General features: G+C 43.4%; 1 long non-coding RNA gene across 1 annotated transcript; it reads left to right on the top strand.

Annotated features, from left to right (window-relative positions):
- The first annotated feature begins 3,789 nt into the window (after window positions 1–3,789).
- On the top strand, window positions 3,790–6,500 carry LOC308383054. Its single transcript, XR_013969069.1, has 5 exons — window positions 3,790–3,875; window positions 4,480–4,628; window positions 4,785–5,672; window positions 5,915–6,065; window positions 6,200–6,500. It is a non-coding gene; the product is annotated as an uncharacterized lncRNA (long non-coding RNA).
- Window positions 6,501–6,902: the final 402 nt, after the last annotated feature.

Genomic DNA, 6,902 nt, shown 5'->3' with positions numbered 1-6,902 from the left:
AATGGTTCAAACTATTATAACCCTATATGGCAAACTGTGCAAAGTACAGCATTATTGAGCCTCAAGCAGCACGACAATCTTTTGAACCGTTCTGTCAAGATACATGGGTTTAGAAGTGCGCCTTCCTAAATGATCCAAAGTTGAATCGCTCATCAATAGCATAACTTTTCGAACCCTTCCATCAGAGCTTGGATAAACTTCAGCCACCCTTACCAATCTCCATTGATTTCGAGGTGAATCATCTTCTAGGAGGATGACTATCATTGACTCTTGTATTTAGGCTTATCCCTTTGCCATCGCTGTCTTTGTCGAAGATTGAGGAGATATTCCTTTCTCCATCTTGACCAAAATTCAGGGATATTCTTCCTCTCAATTAAAATTTGAAAGGATAACTTCCAGTGATTGAACTGCAGTGGGTCGCCACAGAAGATGGTTGGTTCTGGAACCGGCAGCCTATTTGCTGCTATGGCCTCAGCCAAGGCCTTGACAAGATCTTGAGTGTCATTTGAGAAACCACCCCTTGATGGCACACTTCTTGGTTGTACTTCATGGTTCCTTTTTAAACTTTCAATTTCAACGCTGAATGCTTCCATTTGAGCCATTTTAATGATAGATACCTCTGCTTCTCGTCTTTCTTCAATACTTGTGGCACGACTTGGGTTTGACTTACAGCCACTGAAACGTTTAACATGACTCTTAAGACATGCGGCAGCCTTGACAACTCTTTTCCGATCAGAGAACTTTGTCAGACGATCTAACAAGGTCCCATTTTCCGTTGCTTTGGTCTTAAACACATGGACAGCTTTACGTTCTGGATCATCCTCAGTGACTTCTCCCACCTTGTCATCTCCTACAGGCGCTGCTTCCTCTTGTGACACTACTGCAGCATCATTCTCCGTGTCTATGTCAGATCCACCTTCCACTGGGGGCTCCTCTTCTGCCGGTGCAGGAGTAGCCGCTGGAGTATCAGCATCAGTTGCAGCTTCACCTTCTGTGGGTGTCTCTTCACCCTCTACGTCTTCTGATGGTGGTGGAGCAGAAGCTTCCTCTGGAGCAGCAGGATCGGCCTCACCTTCTGTGGGTGCCTCTTCACCCTCTACGGTTTCCGAAACTGCTGCTTCTTCTTCTAAAGAAGCTTCCTCTTCCACAGGACCCTCTTCCTCTACCAGAGCCGCTTCCTCTACCGGAGCTTCTTCTCCCTGCACTGGAGCTTCTTCCGGCACTGGAGCTTCTTCTTCCTGCACTGGAGCTTCTCCCTCCACTGCAGCTTCTTCTAGCACTGGAGCTTCTCCCTCCACTGCAGCTTCTTCTTGCACTGGAGCTTCTCCCTCCACTGCAGCTTCTTCCTCGGCTCCTTGAATCCGAGACTTAACATTCTTCATCATAACCTTAGTAATAGAGGTGCTTTTTTCGAATTTGCGGCGCATGTCTTGAGTTGGAACATCAAGTTTTCTATAGGCATCGTAAATATCATTAAGTTCAGTTAATTCCTTTTCAATGCGGGTTACAAGTTCTTGAAGAATGACACTTGGAAGGTTTTGCTGCACAGATCTTTTAGCCACTTTAGTCCTGACTTTCCAATATTCATAGACATTGTTAAAACGAAGCAGCAATAAGTTTAACTGGTCCATGTGTAGGGTTTTGCCCTTCTCTTCTACCACTGGAGACATAGTGGATTTTGTATTGCCTAACTGTAACACTGAGTCGCTGTCTTCAAACAATTACTACCTACTAAACTTGAAGGGTTCATAAAACAACTTGATGACAGCTTCAGCTACACTTGAACATAGTCGGCAATAACAATACAAACGTACATCAACATACAATTCAGCAACCTGGTGATACACGTGCAAACATTTTCAATTCGGTTGCATTTGTCAAAGCCCCCAATATCAGTTTTAAATGTCCTTAAATGTGGCCATTAGGCTAATAAAGACAACCCATTATCATTGTTCATTGATTAAAGCTTCAAACCGTCTAAAAGAAAACATGAATGCTAAAAGCTGCTTATCTGTTTCATGCCGTTCCTCCACGCGTCTTCAATCGCTGAAGCGCGTTGTAAATCCGAACACAGTTCATGCGTGAAGTCACTTTAGGCAACGAGTCCAATTCGCTTACTTCTTCAGCGAAAACGTGGCTTTAATCCGAGAAACTTTCATTAATCCCCGGCAAACTGACGAATCTTCAGGTTGAGGATAGATAACCCGTGAGCCGATGCAGAGTTCTGCTCCGAGTTCGCCTCGAGTTCGACTATCACTCCCCTCCAGGAAAGACGCAAGGCCAAAGTTCTTCAGTTACTGATGGATTTATTATTCTCTTTAATTCAGTTGTAATCCAACGTCGAACTGGTTAAAAGCAGTAAAAACACAATCAACAGACAATCAAACCAAACATTAAAACCCAAAGAAATCAAAGAAATAAAGCATCATAAATAGACAAACATACCTCGTTGGCTGCATAACGATTGAGAGGGGAAATGAGGCACGTAATCACACTCATCAGCTTGGGCTCAGCGGTATACTACCATGACCGCGAGCCGGCGTCTCAGGTCTCCTAGTCAGGTACACTTTTGCTACCATAATAAAGGTGTGTGTGTGACCCCTGACCCCCATGACCTCACTTCCTATGTAACTAAACCCAATCATGAGACAGACAAAAAGGTAAAACAAACTTATCAAAACGAAAATAATCACCACAAACAAAACTTGAACAAAAATAAACAAAACAAAATCTAAACAGTTACAGGGTTGTTTGTATAGGAACGGGAGGTTAGGCACAGGAGATACGGTTGAGCTCCAAGCCGAGGCCTGCCGTGCCAGGACGTGGGTGAGTGATGCGTCGCGTGAACATGATATGTAACAATTGGACGTAGTGCGTTAGACTATAGTTGCGGGTGGCGAAATACTGGTCAGTGTACCACCGTTGTACCCCACGTCCGGCAGTCGCGGCGAGGAGGCCGGCCTATCAGGTAGTATTGTGTGTACCTAATGTTTTGTTGTTTTCCGGGGGAATTGTGTTCCTCGGCGGGTTTCTTTATGTCTGTTAGTGTGTTCATGTGTGAACAGGAAGCAGAGCAAGCTCATGTCCCGTGCAAAGTGCTGTGTCTGTACTGAAGAATAGGGGATATATTTTGCCTTGGTTTGCTGTGCTTATGCGTGCTGTGGACGCCTTGTGGCTTTTGATGTGGATTTTAGCACTGACATTGTAATTGGGATGAATTTGACTGGTTTTAACTGGTTTTACTTGTTTGTACTTTGCCCATCTGAAACACCGATGAATTTGCTGTGTATGTGATGCTAATTTATAGATCCATCTGTTCCTGTGTATAGGCCTACATCTCATGTTATTTATCTATTTATTAATCAGCACTTAGCCGTTTACATCGATGTGATTCATGTTCCGCCCACTGCTCTCTCCTCAAGGTGCTTTTACAAAGATGGTCTGCGTTTGTCTTGATTCAGTGCCCAGGTAAATCTGTCCAAATAGGTAACCTGCAGGGGGCAGCAATTAGGCTGGTAAATAGCCCCTTTACAGTATGCGAAATACTTATAGCTCACTGGTACCATACAAAAACAATCGGCTGTACTGTTTTGTTTAAATCGTTCATACGCCTATTGTTAGAGTAGGGTCCGACTGCGTCCTGCAAGACGGGGGCGTGTATTTTGAGGAGGCGTGTATTGTAAGGAGGGCGTGTATTTAGTCGGCCCTGATTGGTCTGATTCACGACGGCGTCTGGCGTCACACATAGCCTCGTGCAGAGCCATAATCTATTTGACATTTGCGGATCTAATTCTCTTGTCGAAACTAGTCCGGAGATTTAACGAATTGGTCAACAGCAGTTAGACAGCATAATGATGATTGCCTCGATTGATTTGGTGAGTGGACTGCATTGTCAGTCAGAGATCGTATACTGTCATTGTTCTTGGTGTAGTTCTACTTTAAATTTTCATGTACACTCACAGCGTAATAATGTGTCGTCAATCCAACCACAAATTGGCTGCGTTTTTGGGATGTCTCTGCTAACTTTTCCTTTATGTTGACATTGCTTAAGCTTAACAGTTGTTGCTTTTCATGTTACCTATTTAATTGTTAATTACCGCGTTTGATGACGTGTTTGTTTTGTCGCAATATACTCTCACTGGTTTGTATTGATTTGATTATCATCATTTCGCCGTGTTACCGATTTGAAGTTGTCATCCCATGGCTATGTGGTTAGCCGCTAACTAGTAGGAGCGGGAAAGGATCTGCACACTGCTTGCAAAGGACTAAATTAGATCAAAGATGCCTGAGGAAGATCTGTCTGTTTGTGTGAGCCATGTTAAAGCATCTACTATGTCACACCTGCGCTTACATTGTATACACTTGCATTTATCTATAGGGTTGGTTTAGTTAATTACACATTGGATGCCTAAGAGCTGACTTAAACTGTAAATCTGGTTGAATTGTTTGTGCAGCAGAAATTACTTTTTGTCTTTTCAGATCCATCCAACTGTTTGCAAACATGGATCTCTGATGCAGCCAGTGCGGTTTGGAGATTCTTACGGGTGCCAAGTTTGTAGAAAAGTTGGCGATTACCCAGCCATGGTTGCACATGTTCAAACACATGACAGAGCAGCCATCTCACAATGGTAATTTAAAGTTAAATGCATGTCACTAATGTTTTATATTCTATGTTCTTTATGCTTTTATCAAACTCATAACATATCAATTAGCTTGTGATGTAGTGAACAAGGAATACTAACAGTTAATATTTTCTAATTTACTTTTCTGTTCCTTTTTGGAAGGCTACAAAATCTATAGGTGCCAACACAACTGTGCCAACACAAGATCTCCACACTACCACAGTGTGTGCTCAACCATTACTGGCAGCAAAACTTCATGCATAAAGCACCTGCAGACCTGCCCTGACATGAGGACACCACCTCCATCTCAAGGCCTCAGCACGCCGAGCCCAATGCCAGCCACGCACCCGCCACCTCCATCTCAAGGCCTCAGTACGCCGTGCCCAATGCCAGCCACGCACCCGCCACCTCCATCTCAAGGCCTATTGCTGTAATATGACTTTATATACACATCTTTTGCAGCTATTGCAGCTATTACAGCTGTAACTCATCTGGGAAGGCTCTCCGACAAAGTGTAGGACGTGTGTAGGACGTGTGTAGGCATGATATGACCCAAATAACAAGTGCCTCTGGGATGCAACTAGAGGATTTGTTTATACCAAACTTAAAACAAAAATAATATTTATGTTTTTATTAAATTGTTTTGGCATCCTCAACACCATTTTGGTCTACACAAGTAGCTTATATGATTACAGAGCAACACAATAACAAATCTTTAGAGCGTTTTCTGAGAACAACAAGGGAAAATGAATTGACAATATTTAAAAACAACTCGCAGCCCTTTCAAATTAATAGTGAACGATCAATAATGAATCCATGGACATGTATGTAGGACGTGTGTAGGATGTGTGTGTTGTACAAGTCTGTATCAGTATGTTAATGTTTTACGCTGTGTGTGTTGAGTGAATGTGTCTGAGCGAGTGTAAATTTGTGTACCAGCATATTCATTTACTGCACTGTGTGTGTGTGTGTGTGTGTGTGTGTGTGTGATAGGCACCTACACCTTTCAAAAAACGCTGGCCTGACGACCAGGAGGTTGGAATTTTGGAGGTATGTCACAATAACTGCCATAGACTGTACCATATTTGAAAGCTTTTTGGATATGCTGTTCTTTACAAACATGGCAGAACATGACTGAAAGGCCCTGATCATACATACACTGCTAAGCACCTGTTTCACTGCTTTCAGTGCCTATGATATTGAATTCCAAAAAAAGAACTTTGCAAAGCCTGTTTGCATTCCCCCACCAGCTCTTCACCCTTTGACAAACTGCCACCTGTTTGTTTCCACAGTTGCCGGAGGAAGTGATGAGAGAGATTTTTCTCATGGTGGTATTGGAAGATGATTATTCCGCCATCCTGCGGCTGGCTATGACCTGCCAAAAGATGAACGCCGTTGTCTGCCAGCCACAGTTTTATGAGGCCCATTACAACTGGCTAGACAGTAAGTTATTAAATAATACTGCATTTACAGAGCTGTTGCATCAGATGTTGACATGCCATTAAAAATGCCCAAAAAGTGTGGTTGTAGAGAAATGTGTGTAGGCATCTAAACTGACACTGCTCATTGGATTTTAGGTGTGGTGAAATGGAGCAGATTGGCTCCAAGCCACCGGGAGAGGTACCGAACGGCATTGGCCATTTCTGAGTGCCGCAATCTGCAATGCTGCCAACTGTACAAAGACAGCGGGCCTGGCTACAGGGGGAACGGCCAGCGGGGAGTCCTCCAGGGCTTTTATGCAACTGACGACTTTCCCGGCTATTGTAGTTGGGATTGCCACCTGAATGATGGGGGGGGAGTGGGATATAAATGAGTAAAAAGTGTCTTTCTCTCTTTCTCTCTCTCTCTCTCTCTCTCTGGGCCCACGAAATATTGTAGAAGGGGCCCCTGCGAGATGTTTGGCTGTGCCCCCCCCCCCCCCCCCCCCCACACACACACACACACACACACATCTGCTCTGCCTCTGGGTCCCAATTCTGAGGGCCCTCTTCTCCGTCCCCTTTATTTTGTACTTTTTTTTGTGTTAACTTATACCTGCCAATGCCTCTTGTGTTTCCCATTTTTAATAATAATTTTATCCTTTAATGTTATTGCACATATTTTGTATTTACTTTTTTATTTACTTTAAATGCTTTGTGTAATGACCTTCCCTTTCTGTATAATAAAAAAATGTAGCCTACCCTTATGGCCTGAGTCATGTTTCCCTTACTAAGAATTCCCTATCGTATGCATAAGTATTGTCTGTAAACAATACAAGTGGAATAGGGGCGAAAATGTACA

This window comes from Sprattus sprattus (assembly GCF_963457725.1).
Source record: "Sprattus sprattus genome assembly, chromosome: 1".
NCBI lineage: Eukaryota > Metazoa > Chordata > Actinopteri > Clupeiformes > Clupeidae > Sprattus > Sprattus sprattus.
Note: the sequence above shows the minus strand (reverse complement) of the source record. Positions and strands in the feature narration are given on the sequence as shown.